Raw genomic sequence first — 21,842 nt, 5'->3', positions numbered from 1 at the left:
TAAAATGCCACTGGTGGTTCTCAGGAAAGGCAGAGATGGGTCACTCTGTATCACGGGAAAGAGTTGATGCCGCAGCACAATGGGAAATCACCATTCACTCCAGGGAATGTTTGAGCTGCCCACTTTGAGCAGAGTAGAAGTGGTAGCTGGAAACAGTGGCTAGAATCACATTGACTCAGGCCTTGAATACCAGGCCAGCTGGTCAAGGAAAAGCCAGAAGGAAACAAAATGAATCTGGAGGTGAGTGGGTACTGGGTTAGAATGAAAAGAGCCTGGTAGTTAGAGAGTGCTGTTCTATGAAGGGGAAGGCAGGTCTTGATGAGAGAGGTGAACCTGAGTTGCAAAGCAGATGCTGTCCGGGAGAGCCCACAGTCAGAAGATAGCAGTTCACATCCCAGTTGAACACAGGGTAAGGGAAAATGCATTCAAAATGCCTCCAAGGTTTTCTGTCAGTTGTGACAGAATTTTCATTATGGAGCCTCTTAGGCTAAAGATAGACTCATAAATGTGTTGGGAATTTACATTGAATAAATGAAAAATCAGAAACATCAGAGACTGAAGCTGTAGGTGTAGTTATCAGTTTTGAGGTTGAAACCTGGCCTCATAACGTTTGAGAATGTGTGCCAAGAGTAAAGAGAAACACTGAATGGAGCCTGGGAAATAAATGTTAATATATGATGAGCCGGAAGGAAAGAACAGCAAGTTTTTAGACCTTTATGCATGTCTTCTCCTATTTCTTTAGCCATGAAAAATTCACTTGAATTTACCTTTGTAGGAAACGTATGTGCAAAATTCCTGGATGTTTCTTGAATAACATTGAGAAGTTAAAAGAGTATTCTGGAAGGAATTTCAAGCACAATAAGGAAGAACTGGCTCAGAAAATCTACGCACTACTTAACCACACTGTCTTTGATGGAAAGGTAGAAACAACGAATAAGTTTCTATTGAATACCTCTTGTACACCAGCATGCTTGGCTGCTGTACTAACCATGTCTGCTTCATGTCTTGGAGCTGTGCTAGTTTGAGTAGACCTGGACCACTCCATGGGTAGAAAAGAAAGACTTATTGGGGTCCAAACTGCCAAGGCTCTCTCTCAGAGGGGCAGAGAGAAGCAAAACAGTGGGAAAGCAAGCAGATTTTATGATAGTCAGCAGGTAGGGGTCTTTGTGCTGATATAGGCTGTTCAGATTAATCAGGAACTAGATGCCCTTACCCAATAATCGTCTGTTTACCCAGTTAGTCCTTCTGTTTAGGACATGGTCACCAGCGCAGCTGTATTTGGGGGGGGCACTTTGGACTTAGCAAACATGAGAGAGAATGCTTGTGTGAAAGAGAACTTGTTTTGGTTGTATATATGAGCAGATGGCTATTACAGTAGGAGATTAGCACAGGGAGAATGACTGAAAAGTCTGAGAAGTCAGAAAATAGGATTTCCTGAAAGACATGAGGCTCCTGCTCCTTAAAAAATGGTTTGTACTGAGAACGGCAGCAGGGAAAGGACATGTGATAAGGTAAAGAAGATGATGAGAAGGAGCTGGATGAGTTGCTTAGCCTCCTTTTACCCATGTCTCTTGTAAAATGAGGCCAATAATAGTGCAGTCATCTTTCTGTGCCTGCAGGGAACGGGTTCTGGTACCCCTCAACAAATGGCAAAATCTACAGGTGCTCAAATCTCTTATATAAAATGTCCTCTGCTCATCCTCTGTGTATATTTCTAGCAGATGCATGTTTTTGTCATTTTTTATTATCTGACAGTTTTGTACATTTATGTAATAAATTGTAGTCATTTTTGATCTGCAGTTTGTTGAATCCATGGTACAGAACTCAGGCCCATTCTACTTACTACCTCAGAGTTACTATTAGACTGCAATATTTCCATAATCATAAAGTGCTTAGAACAGGGCCTAGGTACAGCAAGCTCTTGTTGTCTTGTCTTCGATGGCCTTGGCAAGTAGGTTAGGAAAAGTTAAATTTAAATTGGTAGGAACCAGTGCACAGGAATGTGTGACGGGAAGCTACTGCTGAATCCATCTGCCAATAGCTTGGTGGTATGGACTGGATTAGAAAATGCAGAGGTAGGGACCTTCTGGCCACTTGTTTTGCTTGTTTGTTTTGGGCTCTTTTATTTCTTACCATGCTTCCTGCATGTGAGGAAAGCACCCTACCCCTGAGCTGTACCATCACCGGTAGATCGTTTGTTGTTGTTTAATCCAGTGTTACAGTCTTCTGCTGAAGAGGCTTTGTGGAGGGAATTCTTATATCCTGAAGGTCCTGTAGCCTTAAAAATCTCCTTCCTTGTGTCCTGATTAACCTATTAATTGTCATTCCCAGGACTTCAATGTTTAGATTTGTTTTTTATTTGCATAAATTTCTCTTCAGCAACTCAAGAATGTAGGAGACAGTTCCTCTTACTTTGTTTTTATTTTTTGAGAATTTCATATGTGACTACTATCTTTGTGTCATTTCTACCACCCCTGTTCTTCCTATATCTCCACCTCTCAAATTAATGACCTCTTTGTGTGTGTGTAGTATGTGTAAAACCTTTTTTTTTCTTTTTCTTTTTGGTTTTTCGAGACAGGGTTTCTCTGTGGTTTTGGAGCCTGTCCTGGAACTAGCTCTTGTAGACCAGGCTGGTCTCGAACTCACAGAGATCCGCCTGCCTCTGCCTCCCGAGTGCTGGGATTAAAGGCGTGCGCCACCACTGCCCGGCTATGTGTAAAACCTACTGAGTCCATTTAGTGTTGCTCCTATGTGTTTAGAGCAGAGCTCTTGGGATTGTATAGCCGATAAGAGTTCATCACTGGAAAACTGATTATTTCTGCAGGGCAGTTATTACCTGTGGCGTTTCATCTAGGGGTGGTGCCTTGTGAAATTTCCCTCGTCCACATTGGCATGTCCTCTTACTTTTTCTCAGAGGGAGAAAAACTCTTGTTCTTATTTTCTGATATGAGTTGTTTCTAGGGAGATAGCTTAGCAGTTAAGAGCACTTAATGCTCTGGCAACAGACCCAGGTTTGGTTCCCAGCATGCACTTGGAAGCTCGCAACTGCTCTATAACTCCAGATCCAGGGGACCTGACACTCTCTTCTGGTACACATGTGGTACATATAAACTCAGGCTTATACACATACACATACATTTTTAAAAAAAAGTAAACCTTTAGAACTGCTTTCTGATACTTTTGTTTGCTTTTCATTTTCAGTTGCCAGAGAAAATAGAAATCATTTGGAATAAAAAGATGCTACGGACTGCTGGTTTATGCACTACCCATGAGATACAACAACCCAAGAGGCAGCGCTATGCTAAGATTTCAATTTCTCCAAAAGTCTGCGACTCTGCAGGTGATTCCAGGACTATGGTGGATTTACCCTAGCACCCTGTCCTTCTGATCTGTTAAATTACTCATCCCCGGCAACCTGTGTCACAGCTTTGAACTGTCATTTCCATGTGGGTAGGCCTTCTGTATGTTGCTGAGAGGACATCATTATTAGATGTCTCACCTTTCCTAGGAATTCAGTGTAGTTTCCAGGCCCATCTGCACATTTCCTTTGCCAAAGCCAGGTCTCCATTCTCTCAATTGCCAAGGGTCAAGATGCCCGCTCTAGCCAGACAGTTTTTCATTTGTCAAAGTCTGGTGACTTATCCCCTCCTTCTGTTCCCTCAGTTTGTGTGTGTGTGCTACTATGTTGCTTTCCTGCTCAGAGCCTGGTTTTCAAGGCCATGGTAGTCTTCTCCTGCTTCACGGGTTTTATCTGGCTTCTCACTGCTCGCTGCTAGCCCATGGTTTATCCATTCTTTGCCCATTGGCTCTCAAAATGCAGCTCGTGGTTTTGTAGATCCAATCATTACTTACATTTTGTTTGACTTCTCCCGAATGCTCCCACCATATTGGAGACTATAGCCTCACACATGCCGTGTAAGTAGTATGCCATCAAATAGCAGCGACAACAGATTTTTAGAATCAAGTGTTTTGTCTTGTTTCTGATATGGTGTCTTGCTATGTTGTCCAGGCTAGTCTTGAACCCCTGGACTCAAGCAGACCTCTTGTCTCAGCTTTTTGAGTAACTGGAACTACATACAGGTGTCTGCCCCCCAACTCAGCTTTGAATGGCCGCCTTTTGGTAGGGAGGGTGAGGGTACAGGTTAGTGTAGCCTTGGCTGGCCTCATACTATGACCCTGAACTTGTATAGTTCTCTTGCCTCAGCCTTTCAGTGCTGGGATTACAGAAGTGGGCTGCCGGTTTTTTGTTTTTAATTAAAAAATATTTTTTATACAATGTATTTTGATCATGTTCTTTCCCCTCCCCCAACTCTTCCCACCTACCTTTATGTATGTTTGCCTGTGTTCTCTCTCTCTCTCTCAAAAAAAAAAAACAAGAAAACAAAAAACTAAAATCAAAACAAAGAAACAAAAAAAATCAGTAAGAAAAAATACTTAAACAAAGCAAAGTTGTTTTGAGATAGGATCTTGTCATATAATGCTAACTGATCTCTAACCCAGGGTCATCCACCTGTTTCATCCTCTCAAGTGCTAGGGTTAAAGGTCATGTATGGACTTAAATAGCCTTTCTAATTCTAAATTTAGTCAGTTGTTAAGAGTCTAGCTCACGGGTGTGGGGAGGGGGGTGAGAAGGCTCAGGGCCATCCAGCCTGCTGATCTGAGTTTCTTCTCCAGGACTTACATAGTCAAAGGGAAGAGCTGACTTCCACAAGTTATCCTCTGGTCTCCACATGCATGTGCATGTATGTGCATGCACACACACACACACACAATAAATAAATGTAATTAATTTTTTCATAATAGAACCCAGCTCAGATCTCTCTCTTACCCCAAACTTCTGCTCACCAAATCTCATGGCCATACATACCTCCTGAGCCCACCTTTGTCCCAAGCGTGAAGAAAGCAAGCCTCGTCCAGGTACATTTCGAGCAATGTCCCACAAAAGGATGAACATGCTGGAGCTGCTCCCCAAAGACCTGACCACTTAAGAAGCAGTCAAAACCAAAACTAGCTTGTATGTGGGTAGAAATTTGACTCTCCGGATCCTGGGAAGGCAACAATTGCAGCCGACTGTGCTTCTGTGAGACAGCCTTGTGTTTGGTAGGGGTGAAAGTCAAGGGCTTATGGGATAGTAGATCAGAAGAAAATTCATTTTAGTGCTGACAGTTTCTTTTCATTTCTCTCTCAAGATCAAATCCGGGACACCTTGATCCATGAACTATGCCATGCAGCCTCCTGGCTGCTTGATGGCATCCGGGATTCTCATGGTATCTCATGGCAATATTATGCTAAAAAATGCAATTCAGTACACCCAGAACTGCCCAAGGTCACCCGTTGCCATAACTACACAATTCACTACAAGATCTATTATGAATGCATGCTGTGCAAATACAGGTAAGGCCTTTTCAGATTTTTCCCAATTCTTTTGTTATTCCAGCCTCCAATAGCTGTTTGTTTTCTTTTTCTGGTACTGGGAATTGAGCTAAGGGACTCATGGCTGCCAGGCAAACACTACATGGCTCCCCTGCCTGAGCCATATCATCAGCCAGCCCTCTTTTCTTCCTTCTTTCCTTCCTTCCTTCCTTTCTTTCTTTTTTTTTTTTTTTTTTTTGGTTTTTCGAGACAGGGTTTCTCTGTGGTTTTGGAGCCTGTCCTGGAACTAGCTCTTGTAGACCAGGCTGGTCTCAAACTCACAGAGATCCGCCTGCTTCTGCCTCCCGAGTGCTGGGATTAAAGGCATGCACCATCACCGCCTGGCCTATATGCTAGTCTTGAGCTAGCTTTGTAGCCTTGAACTATGGCAGGACCAAATCGATCTTTAGTAAGTCTATGGACCAATTTAAGGAGTCAAGCTCACTATTTCTTCGTTCTCTTTCTCCATTATCTTCCTGAATTTGAGCTGGCCTGACTCTGCTGCTGCCTGGGGCTCCTCAGAACTCACAGAAAATTGCTTTGAGCATAAAGCTGAGGAGTTGGAGCTGCTGTTGAGGGGTCGTGATTAATTTGTTATTGTGCTGTGGTATCTCCTTTCTCCCCAGGATTGGCCGCTACACCAGATCGCTGAACACTGAACGCTTCATCTGTGCCAGATGCAAAGGGCATCTGGTCTTGCTGCCATTGTTTCGCAAGGATGGAACCCCCATTGTGCCCTATGTGAGACCATTTGCCAAATATGTGCAGGAGAATTATAGAGCCGTGTTTAACGGCACGGCAGGAATCAGCCATGGGAATGTGATGAAAAGACTCAGCAAGGATTATTTTGCCAGTAAACAAAAGGCAAATCCTTAAGGTTTGCCTGGAATATAGTTATGTGAGCCAAATCCTTTACTGGCAAGAAGTTCTAGAAAACTATTTCTGTAAGGTTTTAAGTATTGGGATTTAAATGTGTTTTCTGATTTGTTATTATTGATGATTTTTCTTAATAAAGAGTTCTTTTGCTAACCATACAGCTCTTGACAATACTTGAAGCCCTTTGGATCCACATTGGGTTTTAACTTGGAATGAGTCAGAAGAAAAGGATGTTTCTTGGGAGGGAGAGCAGTGAGAACAGGAGAATATTGTCACAACAGAGTAAGTGGCTCGTAGTGAGTACTCTGCCAGCTTGTTATGCCTCCTCGGGTGTGAGGAGCCAGCCTGCTTCATGAATTCCAGCTGCTCATGGATTTGAGTGAAGCATGCAATCATTCAGAAAATAAATGTTTCCATCTCACATTCCAGCTCTCCTATTCAAGTGCTCGAGCAGACTGCCTATCTCTGGGAGCTATTGAGGGTGTGGATAGGACCCAACATTGTTTTAGTGTATGTACTCCTGTGAATGCCACAGAAAATGCCCACCAACTTGTGGCTTAGAGCAGCACGGATATTCTATTATATTATAATATTTTAGAGTTTGGAAGGTCAAGAATCTAGGATGAGTCACCTAGATTATGATTAAAGTGTTGACGGGAACTTCTGGAAATCCATTTCTTTTCCAGTACCTAGAGGCCTTCCACAGCCCGTTTCTTGGTTTCTGTTAGGAATTTTTCCTAGTGCGAGCTCTCTGCCAATGCAAAAATCCCAATCAAGCCAAATCACAACAAGCCAAATTAAAAATATCCAGGTTTAATGGGATTCCTGCACTCGCAGGTGGCCACGGGGGGGGGGGGGTCGACCGGGAGACCGTGAACATGACCACGGTGTGGGGGGGAGAGACCACCAGGGGACCTTCTGGGGAAGCAGTTTAAGTAGCCTGGAAGAGTGGTCAAGATTTTGGCAGGCTGTCTTGACACTCCTCCAGGGAGGGGTCAAGGCTTGGCAGGCACAAGGACAGGGCCTCCAAAGATGGAGGCCAGAGACCGGGACTTGGGACTTACAGTTTCTTTGAGACAAAACATCTTTTTTACTTTCTGTTCACTTCTAGAGACTTGGGGTCCACTTAGAGAATTCTTGTCTGTGTGTGTGTGTGTGTGTGTGTGTGTGTGTGCGCGCGCGCTTGTCTTGGAACACATATGTACATGTGTATATGCATGTGGAAGCCAGTGACAAACCTTTGGTTTCATTTCCAAGAGCTGTCCACCTTGTTTTTTGAGACAGTGTCTCATGTGGTTGTAGTGCTTTCCAATTCGGCTAGGCTGGCTGACCAGCAAGCTACTGTGTTCTTCCTGTCACCACCCACCCAGGACTGGGGTGATAAGTGCACACCACCATGCTTAACTTTTTTTTTTCTTTTTGGTTTTTCGAGACAGGGTTTCTCTGTGGTTTTGGAGCCTGTCCTGGAACTAGCTCTTGTAGACCAGGCTGGTCTCGAACTCACAGAGATCCGCCTGCCTCTGCCTCCCGAGTGCTGGGATTAAAGGCGTGCGCCACCACCGCCTGGCCATGCTTAACTTTTTATGTGGTTGCTAAGACCAAATTCAGCTCCTTGTACATACATGATTAGTACTTCACAAATTGAGCCCTCTCCCAAGCCCATTATTATCATTATTATTTTTATTATTTATTACTATCTTTGATAGGTCTCATATAGCCTAGGCTGCCCTTGAATTCTTTAAAAAATTTTTTATTACATTTATTGTGGGGGAGGGGCCATGTTTGTGTCATAGCACACATATAAAGTCAGAGGACAAATTTTGGAAGTCAGTTCTCTTCTATCTTGTGGATTCCAGGGATTGAACTCAGCTTGTCAGACTTGGTGACAAGTAACTTTATCTGCTTACCCACCTGGCTCAGCTCCGACCTTGGACGCTATGTAGCCTAGGTAGGTCATTAACTCCCAGTTCTGTCTCTGCCTGCCTTCCAAATACTGGGGATTATAGCATGCACCACTATGACCTGCCAAAATCTAATTTTAAAATCAGTTGGGTCACAGATTAGCGACCTCAGTTCCCCTTTGCCATGTTTGTTGGCTTTTTTTTTTTTTTTTGAGACCGTGTTCCACTGTGTAGCCCTGACTGGCCTGGAAATTACTAGGTAGATCAGGCTGACTTCAGACTCACAGACATCCTCTCGCTTCTGCCTCTCAAATCTGAGATTGCAGGTATATACTACCACACCCTCCTGTTTGGTTGTTGAGACAGGACTTTCCTTATGTCACCCCAGGCTAGTCTCAAACCCACTATGTCTCCCAGGCTAGCTTTGTATTGTTGCTCTTCCTGCCCCAAGTACTTGGATTACAGACATGTACCACCGTGCACAGCTAGTCCCTTTTACCATGTAAAGTGACCTGATCGCATGTTCTGGGGATTAGAGCATGGATGTCTTGAGGGGTCCAGTTTTTGAGGCCTGCTACAAATAATGCTTATCTTTATCAGTGTACCATTACTGATACTTTAATAAGCAGGATATATTATTTTAACATTTTCCTCTTGCTTTTCATTTTGTAGAAGGATGGAGTAGTCTTTGGAGCACCGAGACTAGATGTGACTGTAGGCATATATAGCGTAGGGCAAACTTCCCCAGCTAACTGCTTCCATTCCTTTTCTCCTGGGCTCTAGCATATCTGCAGCTTCAAACAAAGTCCAGCCTGTCACAGAGGGTCATGGCACATCTGTGACTTGCCTGGGAGGACTGATGTGCAGTGGGTAGCCCTGTCACCTGCCATTCTGGAAAGCTCTGGTTATTTTTTTCAATTGTTTTTATTGAGCTATACATTTTTCTCTGCTCCCCTCCCTCCCTCTTCTCACCTCCCCCTCAACCCTCTCCCATGGTCCCCATGCTCCCAATTTACTCAGGAGAGCTTGTCTTTTTCTACTTCCCATGTAGATTAGATCTATGTAAGTCTTTCTTGGGGCCCTCATTGTTGTCTAGGTTCTCTGGGATTGTGGTTTGTGGGCTGGTTTTCTTTGCTTTATGTTTAAAAACCACCTATGAGTAATATGATATTTGTCTTTCTGGGTCTGGGTTACCTCGTTCAATATGATGTTTCTTTCTTTCTTTCTTTCTTTTTTTTTTTTTTGATTTTCGAGACAGGGTTTCTCTGTAGCTTTTTTGGTTCCTGTCCTGGAACTAGCTCTTGTAGACCAGGCTGGTCTCGAACTCACAGAGATCCGCCTGCCTCTGCCTCCCAAGTGCTGAGATTAAAGGCATGCACCACCCCCACCCATCAATATGATGTTTCTAGATACATCCATTTGCCTGCAAATTTCAAGCTGTCATTATTTTTTTCTGTTGTGTAGTACTCCACTGTGTAAATGTACCACATTTTCCTTATCCATTGCTCTGGTTATTTTTTCCACTTCGCTTTAGACATGGAAAATGCTCCTGTTGACCATTTCTTCTCGGTGGCTATGTGCTAACTACTGCTCGCAAACCATCAGGCTCTGTTGCTGGTGTGTGTGTGTGTGTACATGTGTACACGTATGTGAAGGTCAGAGGAGCATATTGGGTGTGCTCTATTGCTCTCCACCGTATTTCTTCATGAACCCGGAGCTCATATCTTCCCCCAACTCCAAGCTGGCAGGCAGCCAACCTACCCCACAGTGTTGAGGTTACAGGCACACTTGGTCATGCCCAGCTTTTTCAAAGGTGTTGGTGGTCTGAACTTGGGTCTTCGTGTTTGCTCGGCAAGCATTCTTCCCAACAGAACCATCTCCTCAGCGCCATTTTCCCCACCTTTTTCCCAAGCCTATTTCTCCCCAGTAAGATCCGGTATTACCCAAATAAGCAATACAAGGTTCTCTGACTGGCCTATGATCCCATTGCCTTATCCCAGGCTATCCTACAGCCTCATCACCATCAGTCCTGTGTAGCTCTGGCTTGCCTGGAACTTTCTCTATAGACCAGGCTGGCCTTGAATTTATGGAGATCCACCTGCTTCTGACTCCCAAACACTGTTCTGTACCACCACATCTGGCGAAGCTAAACCACTTATCAACTCCCCAAAGCATTGCTGTTTTCAGCCTCTCTGCCTCTGCTGCTGCCCTCTCTTCTGCCTAGAAATAAAACACTCCTTCAGTTTCTTACCCCTGGAGATGCCACTTGCCCCTTGAACCTCCAGGAAGCCACCCCAGACAGCTCTTGCCACTAAGCTCAGTCATGGACTCAGCGTGTGCCACCCCTTTGCTTTGTAGCATAGATTTATTGGCATTTGTTCATTTTTACTGCACTTTCCCTGCTGGCCGGAGCTGCTGGGACTCAGGAGTTATGGCTTATTGATGTCTAGTAGCCCCAAAGTGTCCCTAGACTTATTCACTGCCATCACCCAAGCCCATGAGGGTGTCTAGCAGCTTTATACTAAGACAACAGGGGGTCCAGCAGAGGGCACAGCAGTTAGCAGCAGGTGACATGGAAGGAGCAGTACAAGCTTACGTCTCTGCTCTTCAGTACAATCCTGTAAGTAAAAGTTTATCAGTTGTTTTCCTTTTACAGCAATCCAGCAAACAAGCAAACATCGTTTGATACTTTAGACAATAGGTTTTTTTTATGAAAGAAAATCAATAGTTGAGATGTTTAATATGTTTATGCACTTGAAATGATGAAATTGGTTTTACTTGGTCTGCATAAAGGTCTGCCCTATTTAAAAAGTTATTTAAATAGCATAAAATTATCCTTACCAAAAAACTCCCATCAATTCTTTTGGTAATACTAATAAAGCACAAGACACATGTTTTTTTTTGTGCTATTTTAGTGAACTTTGGGAAAATTCTGATGGGTATTTATAACAATTCTTGATTTTCAAGGAATGATGGGTTAAAGATCTTAATTTGTAGTATAAAATGGTTTTTAAAAGTTGTTGCTAGTATATTAGTGACATGAAAACTAGAGTACAGAATGATCTCAATATAGCCCCTCCCTCGATCAAGTTAGAAGTAGTAGAATTAAGGCAATTGCATGTTCAGACTAGACTTTGCATTAGTTCTTTAATTCTTTGTTGATTTGAGTTGCATATGTTTTCAGGGAGCAAGTGTATCCTGGTTGACAGACATTAAGTTTATACTGTATTACAGTCTGGGAACTTTCAAAATGCAGAACAAAAAAATTTTAAGTAAAATACAGGGATGTAACACATGCCCTGGAAACTGTTAATGTAATTAAGGGAAAGTGGCTATAAACTTTTAAGAGATAAGTGTTAGGGATGGGGTGGGTCTTGGCAGCATCAGCATATACTTGAGCTCCATCAACATTGACTTTGCAACCACCCTGGGGAAGCGCTTAATGATTAACTCCTACTGTTGCCATTATCGAAAGTCTTCTATAGGCTCAGACACTGCTGCTTCAGATAAGTCTTTCTGAATCTTTACCATGATCCTTTTCACGAAGAGGACAGTGTTTCCAGTTTTACCAATATAAAAACCCCAACAGACTCAGGGTTATGTAATTTTCTTGAGATCACGTAGCTAGCAATGGCGAACTGGATGTTGAAACTTAAAGTTGAATTTTTTTTTTTTTTCGAGACAGGGTTTCTCTGTAGCTTTGGAGCCTGTCCTGGAACTAGCTCTTGTAGACCAGGCTGGCCTCGAACTCACAGAGATCCGCCTGCCTCTGCCTCCTAAGTGCTGGGATTCAAGACGTGTGCCACCACCGCCCGGCTTAAAGTTGAATTATTGAAGCAAATGTTGACATGAACAAGAAATGAAATCTGAAAAGGACCTTCTGTGGCCAAAGGCTGCCCTTGTGCACAGCCTGGAAATCATTTTGCATTATCTGCCTGGCTCTTAACTCCAGTTTTATAAAATAAGCAAATTGAAGCTTATTTTAGTAGTTTGCCAAAGCTTTCTAACTATTTTCCATCATAATATCTTTTAAACAGTTTTTTCCCCCCAGAGACAGGGTTTTTCTATGTAACAGTCCTGGCTGTCCTGGAATTCCTGTGGACCAGGCTGGCCTTGAACTCACAGAGATCCATAGCCTCTGTGCTCGGATTAAAGGCGTGTGCTAACACCACCCGGTTTAAACAATTTTTTTTTATATTTATTTATTTATTATGGATACAATATTCTGTTTGCATATATGCCTGCTAGAAGAGGACACCAGACCTCATTACAGATGGTTGTGAGCCACCATGTGGTTGCTGGGAATCGAACTCGGGTCCTTTGGAAGAGCATGCAATGCTCTTAACCGCTGAGCCATCTCTCCAGCCCCCGGTTTAAACAATTTTAAAGTTAATTTTGAAAGTTTAAATTTTTCTTTTAGTTTTTAAAAAAGATTAAAAAACCCACTATATGTAATGGCTGTTTTAACTGTTCATTTCGATGTATAGAGTTTGGATCTGGGCCAGTTGCTCATTGGAATGACTACCTTAGCTTAGCTACATGTTGCTTTTAATTTGTGAGTTCATTATAATAAATGATTTTTATTCATTCTATTTTTAATCTAGCGAGAAATTACATAGGCTTGCAGATAATGAAAGTAATTTCTTAGGGTTTATTTAACTTTTATTTTATGTGCATTGGTGTGAAGGTGTCAGATCCCCTGCAACTGGATCTTTAGATAGTTGTGACCTGCCATGTGGGTGCTGGGGATTGAACCCGGGTCCTCTGGAAGAGCAGTCATTGCTCTTAACCACTGAGCCATCTCTCTAGCCCCATGAAAGTAATTTCTTACATATTCTTTCAGAGGTACTCAATGCATATTTGAAATTAAAGTGAAGCCAGGCGGTGGTAGTGCATGGCTTTAATCTCTGCACTCAGGAGGTAGAGGCAGGTGGATCTTTGTGAGTTCAAATTCGAGGCCAGCCTGGTCTGCAGAGTGAGTTCCACGCTAGGGCTGTTACACAGAGAAACCCTGTCTAAAAAACCAAAAAAAAAAAAAGAAGAAAAAAAGAAATTAGAGTGCATTTGTAATTTTTATTGCAGTCCTATCTAGTTACTAACAGTTTTAGGCGGCTAACCTTGAAAGGTCTACCTGCAAGGCTTGAACTTGATTCTTCTAAGGGCCAGGATAGTACATTCTTTTCCTTCAGTAATTAGGGCTAGGTTTATCCTTTACTTGCTGACTTGTAAATTTAGTTTGTCTCTCTAGCATACTTGTAATCTTGGTTAATTTTGTTAATTTATTTTGACATTGGGTCTTGTGTAGCCTAGGCTGGCCTCTAACTCATTAAGTAGCTGAGGATGACCTTCAACTTCTGATTTTCCTGCCCCACTTTCCCAGTGCTGAGATTATATTATAGGATGTCCCACTATGCCCAGTTTATGTAGTACTGTAGATAGAAACCAGACATTGTGCATGGTAGATAAGCACTCTTCACCTAAGCTAGATCCCCAGCCCTGGCTCAGGTTTTTAGTTGTTTGTATGTGTAGTAGGGCGTTACCTCTGCAGACAGTATATCACAGCATTATATTGTGAAAGGAAAATTAAAATGATAGACAAAGCTGTGCTACTATCTAAATATATACTGTGCATAGTTTGTATTGTTAAATGTCTAACCTATTAACAGGAAACTTAGCATCATGTACTTTCAAAGCAAGATAGCACTAAAACAATGAATTTACTTCTTAATGACATTGGTGTGTTCCCACCTGGCTCTCTTTTTTGTAGGAGGAGGTGCTACTTTCTCTTTTTCTTCTTTTGGTTTTTCAAGATAGGGTTTCTCTGTCCTGGAACTCGCTCTTGTAGACCAGGCTGGCTTCAAACTCAGAGATCCACCTGCCTCTACCTCCTGAGTGCTGGGATAAAAGGCGTGCATCACCACTGCCCTGCCAGGAGCTTTGAGATAGAGCTGCTTTATATTTTTCTATTTGGAGCTGCCTTCTGTAATGTTATATGGCTTAATACATTTGCTGAAACTTTAGCTTGTCATTTTTTTTTTTTTTTGGTTTTTCGAGACAGGGTTTCTCTGTGGTTTTGGAGCCTGTCCTGGAACTAGCTCTTGTAGACCAGGCTGGTCTCGAACTCACAGAGATCCGCCTGCCTCTGCCTCCCGAGTGCTGGGATTAAAGGCGTGCGCCACCACCGCCCGGCTTAGCTTGTCATATTTTAAGGTGCTATTTCTTCTGGTGTTCTTTCTCATGTTGCTTGTTAGAATTACCCATACTTGGCAATCCCTTTACAAATTATGCATACAGTACTCCTTTGTGTGATAGCTGTGAGCCTGAGTGCGAAATTGTTGAGAAGTTGTTTTCTGCTTGAATGGTAGATGATAACACAGTGCTGAGAGTGGCTGACATCCCATCATGTGTTACTGTCATGTTGATTTTGTTGTTTTGAGAGTCCCAGATAGCTGAAGTATGAGAAAACCTTCCGTTTCTATCTACTTCTCTCCACTCTGCTTTTTGTTAAGGTTGTCTGGCAAGGGTCACATTTAAATATTCAAGTGCTTATTGTTGTGTCCAGTGCTGGGTGAGGAGATGGGGAATGTGTTCTGGAGGGGTTATCATGAGACAGACCTGATCCATAAAGGAAAAAGATGTAAGCTCCTCGGGTGATTATTGTTGGAGAGTATTAATCAGAAGACTCTCTTGAGAGGGTGCTTAGGTCCTCAGCATTCTGTAGGAAGGTAAACAGCAAGTAGACTTCCCAGACTGAAGTGGTGAGTCAAGTAGTAGTGAGGAGTGAGTGGAGCAGGGCAGAGTCAATTGGAAGATTTCAGAAGAATAGAGGCTGTGGAGTTTGAAGTTAGTTTGAGAGGCAGTTGAGAACCACTGTAGGTTTTTCTTGGCCTGATTTTCCTCAATGTGTGCATATGTAGAGTGATGTCAAGGGGGTCCAGAGGTGGAACATTAAGAGGAAAGTCAGGAAGCAGTTGTTAGACTAGGAGAGGAGGGATGGTTACATAGGAACACCTTTTTGTTCCTTTAATCGTACTGTGTTTTCCTTGTTTTTGATGCCCTATTCCTTTATTAAGTCTCTATTCATCTATGAAGGCCCAGCTTAAAATCTGTCCTTTGAGTGTGTATGTCTAATTTATTTTTCTTGGTTTTAGGTCTATTATTAAGTTAATGTTTCCATAAGTATTAATTAGGGATGAACAGAGGAGTAAGGTTTAAACAAAGTAATTCTCTTAGATACCATTTTGATTTGACATGAAGCAGAATTTGACACAAGGTTTTGAATGGACTTTTGTAGAATTGTAGTGTTCTTATACTTTGTAGACATTTAAGTAATTTTTTTTTTTTTGGTTTTTCAAGACAGGGTTTCTCTGTGGCTTTGGAGCCTGTCCTGGAACTAGCTCTTGTAGACCAGGCTGGTCTCGAACTCACAGAGATCCACCTGCCTCTGCCTCCCGAGTGCTGGGATTAAAGGCGTGCGCCACCATCGCCCGGCGACATTTAAGTAATCTTATGTGTATTCATGTGTGTGTAGATTTGGATCTCATGATTTTGTTTATTTTATTATTTTGGTGTTTTAAATGTTGTTGTTATGTATCTGTGTTGTTGTATCTGTGCACATGGAGGCCCGGAGGAGGTGTCAGATCCCCTGGAGCTGAAGTTATAGACAGCTTACAGTACTAGGAATTGAACTCAAGTCCTCTAGAAGAGTAGCATGTTAATGGTTAAGTAGCTCTTAACCATTTCTCCAGCCCTATTTTGGCATTTTTGAGACTGAGTCTCACTTAGTCTAGGCTGACCTTGAACTGACTGAGTAGCTGAGAATGACCTTGAATTCTTGATTATCTTGCTCCCACCTCCCAAGTGGGAGCACTTGCCACCATGCCACTTGACATGTGCCACCATGCCAGCTGAAAGTTGTTGCGTTTGTGTTTGTGGTACTAGGTACGCAAGGCCTTGTTGTATCCCGGGCAAGTGGAGCTCTACTTTCAGCCACTCTACTAGTCCACTTAATAGGATATGTTTTGCCTTTTGCTAAAGTGGACTAATTATTTCACTGTAATCTTGAAGGTATTTATATTATCATTTTCTGGAGATCAAACCTAGGGCTTTTGACATACTGGCTAATTTTTTTCTACCAACTGACCTACATTGCCAGTCTATAAGATAATGATGAATCTAGATGATATAACTAAATATAGTCATGCATCTAAGAGTTCATGGAAACTAGCTGGTAAAATTATGTAATGGTGGGTAAAAATATATAGGTGGGGCAGGAGAGATGGCTCAGGTCTTCCAGAGGACCCAATTTCAAATTCCAGTACCAATGTCAGGCAGTTCACAGCCACCTGTAACTCCAGCTCCAGGAGAATGCAATAAGCCTCTAGGCTCTGAAGGTACCTGCACTGATGTGCACACCCCATATTTGAAATTAAAAATAATAAAAACATATCTTTAAAAATGCAGCTTTTAGTCAGTTATTGTGTTTCTGATTTGTGGCTTAGAACAGCCATTGAAATTGGTGAAGGTCTAAAGATACATACCACCCACTAAAAAATGGTAGAGGGAGCTTGGGTAAGCAGATTAGGTTTTTCAGACATAGCCCATCAGACAGAGGGCTACCTTGTTAAGGTTCAGAGGAGGAAACCTATACAAAGTAGATAGCAAGATTATAGAATTCATTATTTCTCAAAATACAAATAGTATTCCAAAGTACTTAGACTAATTACAGAAGGCGATTAGTCGGTAATAAGATTATTGGTACCTGTGAATTGTTTTTCTGTTTTGCTTTTTTATTTATTCATGCACTATTTATCCATTCATTCATTCATTCATTCATTCATCATCAGAGTCTTGATTCTGTAGTAAAGGTTGGTCTAGAACTCCCTATGATATAACTGGGGTGGGGTTGGGCACCTGAATTTAGGACCATCTTCCTGCCTCAGTTTCCCAGGTGCTAGGATTACAGGTGTGTGTTACTGTGCCTGCTACATGAGAGGCTTTGAGGATTACTATCAGCCTGTGCTTAAGGCCACTAGAAGATAACCATACTTTTCCAAAGCATCAGTCACTGATTGAGGGACAGCACTAACTCAAGTAGATCGTGGAATTGTCCCAGTTTAGCCAGTCATTACCTTATTGGCAGACCTTTCAGTTCATCCAGTGAATGCCAGTAAACAATACAGAGTCAGTTTATCAGTAAAACTAACTACTAATTCTGGAAACCAATATACATGGTAATTCTTTGGAATATTTAATAAAATTTTACTTTGTAGGATTTAATTTAAGGTTCTTTCACCCACATAACAGTTTGGGATGATAAACGTGACTCATATTGCCATTATCTCTGCTTGTTATTGACTGATAGATTCTTTTTTTTTTTTGCAGGGTGAGGTTGAATGTTTATTCAGGGGGTTATGGAGGAGGAAGGGTGAAGGGGGGGGACAGAAAGGGAGAGGGAGGGAGAGAGGGAGAGAGAGAGAGAGAGAGAGAGAAGAGGAGAAAGAGACAGAAGGGGAGAAGCAGAGAAGTGGGGAGAGAGGCAGAAGCAAAGCTGCCTCTCCGAGAGGAAGATGGAAAAGAGGACTGATAGATTTTTTTTTTTAAGTTTTTTTTTTCGAGACAGGGTTTCTCTGTGGTTTTGGAGCCTGTCCTGGAACTAGCTCTTGTAGACCAGGCTGGTCTCGAACTCACAAAGATCCGCCTGCCTCTGCCTCCCAAGTGCTGGGATTAAAGGCGTGCGCCACCACTGCCCGGCGACTGATAGATTCTTACTGTCTGTTGAGCATGTCCTCCTGCTGAATGGACTGGTGAGTCGGACTAGCAGCACAGTTGAGCTGCTAATAAAACGCAGAGTCAGCCGCTTTTCATTACTCGCCCACTCAGCTCTGATGGTACTTAATACTAATGAGTAATGTAGTGGCAGGTGCAGGACTGAGGCTATGGTTGGATGGTAATCCTTCTGCCTAGGCATGAAATGAAATCAAGGTTTCTAAATAAGCCTGAGAGCCAAAGGGTAGGTTTGTTGACATGTAATCACTTGCTAAGTGCAGTGCTGTTTTTCCTGCTGTGGAAAATTTCTGGTCCTTGATACAGGAATGATTCATCATAACCTTGAATAAAACAGTTGAATAAATATTCAATCATTTTTTCCTACGGGTGACATTTGGAGAGGAGAGAGGCTCTAGAAAGGTCTTGTAGTCTTGTGTTTGAAACTGATGAGGCCAAATGCATTTGAAAGAATGTTAGACAATAGTGTCACAGATCTCCCAGCCAGAACTGGAGCAGCAGCTGATAGCAAAACACATATTTTTGCAGTCAAAGATAGTATTCAGACTTAGGAAGAGCAATAAATTATGTAAATATCTTATAAGTTCTGGTCGGATTTGTCCCCCTCGGGCTCCTTTTGTATTTTCTGGGAATTAGAATAGGAGGAGTTGGGAGCCTGTGCTTAAGTTTAAGTGCTGCATTAAACTGACAAGAAAATGGCAGCGCTAGATGTGTAGAAGTGATGTTGGGATTTTGTTTTTTTTTTTTGAGAAAACAATATAATTAATACTACTATCTCTGGGTTTATAGGATTTGTACTGTGTTCGTAGTGACCTGGGGAACCTGCTCAAAGCCCTGGGTCGCTTGGAAGAAGCCAAGGTAGGTGTTTGCTAGAACATACTTAAGCATTAGTTTTGAAAACCTGTACCTTTTGCCAAGTCTTCAACTCTTCATTAAGCTATCTTCATAAAATAGTCCTATGAAACTGAGGAAAACGTCAGCATGACTTGCCTCAGACTAGAGCAGGACCAGGCTTTGGCATATCTGTTCTAAATCTGGGGGTAAAGCAAGAACATGAGCATTGTGGAGCCTTCTGCTGAGCTAGATCATCTTTATAACAATGGGCTCCATCATGACCTATGTGGGAATCAATAACATTCCTTCAAATCTGAGGCTTGCCTGCTAGTGATTTTTGGCTCAAGACGCCTATATAATGCAGGTGCCATTGAAAACGCTGCTCTTCTAAGTCCTTTGTGGCTTGTAAGTGGAGAAGAATTTCATCCAATGTTACCCTGTAATACTGGCATTTAAAATTCTTATTTAACCTTCCTCCCTTCATCTTCCTCACCCTTTTTACAGTGGAAGAAAGGCTGTTAAAATATTGCAAATTAATAATTGGAACTCCTGCTCCTCTTGTCTCCACTTCCTCCCCAAATTCCTCCTTTTTCCCCAATCCTAGTTGTCTACCTTCTTTTTCTTCCTCACTTCCTTCTTTTATCCCTCCCCACCCACCTCCTTAAAAAAAAATGAGGACAAAGCTGGTTTGTTTGGAAATGGACTGATCGAAAGAAAACTTGCCAAAGTGGAAAGGTGGCTTTTAGCATTCTGTGTTTCCAAATAATGAATTTGAACTCTAGGTTGGGTTAATTAAAGCTTTTGGTATAATTTACAATTAAATTTATAAATGCAGTTGTCTTGTTACAAGCCACCTTACGCAATCGCGCTGCAGGGGTGAGGAGTGGGGAGAAACCAGAATGCTTCTGAAACTCCCACCTGTTGCTCTGAGCCCCACGCGCATGCTAATGCGTGGAGTGTATGCGCAGCGTAGCTGTCTGTTTGTTCATCCAGGGAGGGAGAAGGCTTTGCAGCACCACTTAATGTTAAAAGCACTAGTTTTAAGTGCAAAAATTCTACCAACACTATGGATTAACCTTATGTAGGTTTCCAGCTGATTAACTATGTTGATTTCAATCTTAGCTGATAAAGCAATTGGTAATTTCTAGAACAAATATCTGATATGCTCCTATCAATTGTCACTCCACCAAGCGGACAGCTAACATGAATTGCACTTCACTGCAGCTTTAGACATCGATTTAGGCTGAGACGTTGCGCCTGCCTTAGGTTGCTGACTTCTTTATTTCAGAGCTCTGGAGACACCTAGTTTGAAAAATGTCATTCTGGTTTTTTTTTTTTTTTGGTTTTTATTTTTGTTTTTGTTTTTTGTTTTTTTTTTTTTGTGAGAACTTAGTAAACCAGAAAATACTCTTGAGTGAAATGCAATGTGTTTCTTTTGTAATCAGTGCATTTGAAAATTCAAGCCAGCATACATTCCTAGTAGATGGCAGCAAAATTAAGTTGTCTTTGTAGAAAATGAAGAGCCTTTCTTCCAGCAAAAATCCCTGCTGTATGCAATAGCCCTGATTAACCCTCTCCCTTCTGCATGTTTCCCATGTTACAGACTTGAGACTGTCCTCATTCCCATATGTAATAGACATCCAAAGAATTTCAATTGCTTTGTTGAACTTTTACTAATGATCTTGTTTTTATTTTCTCTCTTGTTTTTGGTTTTTCACCATTGATATTGTATTTAGAAGGTTTCAGGTGGGTGAAACCTCCTATTCCATGCGTAAGGTGCCTCGCTGAAGGGAGCTCGAGGCCTGGATCTAGGGCAGACACACAACCTCCTCCTCCTCCTCTTCCAGCAAGGAACGCACCGAAAAGTCACATGATGAGAAATATGGTAACGGGTTTGTAACTGCCACAGCAAAACAATTTGCCTCCATGCCTGAATCTTCTGTCTTGTGGCTTCAGAAACAGCTTAAAATAATTTTATTTACAAGTTATGTAAAAGAATGTTTTATACTATAGCCACAATTCTGTCAAAAATAAGTAAAACTTAATTAAGATAATAAAATTATTAGATAATTTACTAGTAAAAGCTTCTAACTCTTCTTGTTGTTCATTTTTTTTCCTTTTTCTTCTTTGTTTGGATTGCAGCATTCTGCTCTTCTGATGATGCGCTGTGACCCTGCAGTAGCGCAAAGGCTGCGCAGCGTTAATGCGCATTGCGTGCGAATGAGCCCCTGTGAACGGTTGACTAGATGAGTAATCTGATTGACTGGCTCTCTCAGTCCTATTCTGTAGCCTTTTTGGATAAAATTGGGTTTTAACATACCTCGAGTCCAACTAATCTCATTAAGCAAATATTCTCTACGGGCCTGTCTAGTAGATTAATGGATCTGGTTGGCCGTTTGCTGCGTCTAGGGGTGTTCCATGGAGCGCAGCAGTTCGCAGCGTTTGCGCAGTGCGATGCTGTTAGGTGGCGCCAGCGATGTTTGCGCTTGCATTACAGGGACCTCAACCTAGGTGCATTCCTGTCATGTGAGGTTTTATTTTCTTCCTCCTCAGAAGAGAGGCATGTGCTGTGAGTCTGCAGATTCTGAAACTTGAAGTCTGAATGATGACTGACTTGGCAGAAACATTTTTGTATGGCTCAGTAGCTTAATTTTAATCTTAAGGAAGGAGAACATTATGTTGTGAGAAGCATTTCCGTCAACTCTTTTGGTTTCCTAATGCTTGATTAGAGGTTGAAGGCTTTGGGAAGTTATCTAGGAAACTTTTTGTTGTTTGCTTTGTCTCCTCCCCCACCCTCCAACTCACTTTGTAGCTGAGGATGATCTCAAGTTTATGATCTCCTGCCTCCATCTTCCGAGTGCTCAGATTACAGGCCTGTGCCCCCCATATCCAGTTTAAGAAACCTGTTTTCTATTTTCCTGTTATTTGATTATAAAATTGGGTGCCTTTTTTGGTGTTGCTTTTTTCTGTGATATGTCTTAGCATTTCACAGAACACATTTTGGGAAATGTGGGTTGGGGAAGCCTAGATTTC

The 21,842-nt window shown here is 42.1% G+C and overlaps 1 protein-coding gene and 1 long non-coding RNA gene across 2 annotated transcripts in view; both read left to right on the top strand.

The window, feature by feature from the left end:
- The window catches only part of LOC121442880 (acidic repeat-containing protein-like), a 96,724-nt gene that overhangs the window by 16,999 nt on the left and 57,883 nt on the right, over window positions 1-21,842 (top strand). The gene's annotated exons all lie outside the window — the stretch shown is intronic.
- Window positions 10,749-21,445, top strand: LOC121442850. Its single transcript, XR_005973603.1, has 3 exons — window positions 10,749-10,809; window positions 18,765-18,833; window positions 20,546-21,445. It is a non-coding gene; the product is annotated as an uncharacterized LOC121442850 (long non-coding RNA).

Source organism: Microtus oregoni, unplaced genomic scaffold (assembly GCF_018167655.1).
Source record: "Microtus oregoni isolate MIOR12 unplaced genomic scaffold, Mior012 000097F_ref0000449, whole genome shotgun sequence".
Lineage (NCBI taxonomy): Eukaryota > Metazoa > Chordata > Mammalia > Rodentia > Cricetidae > Microtus > Microtus oregoni.
This window is presented reverse-complemented; position numbering and strand designations above follow the sequence as displayed.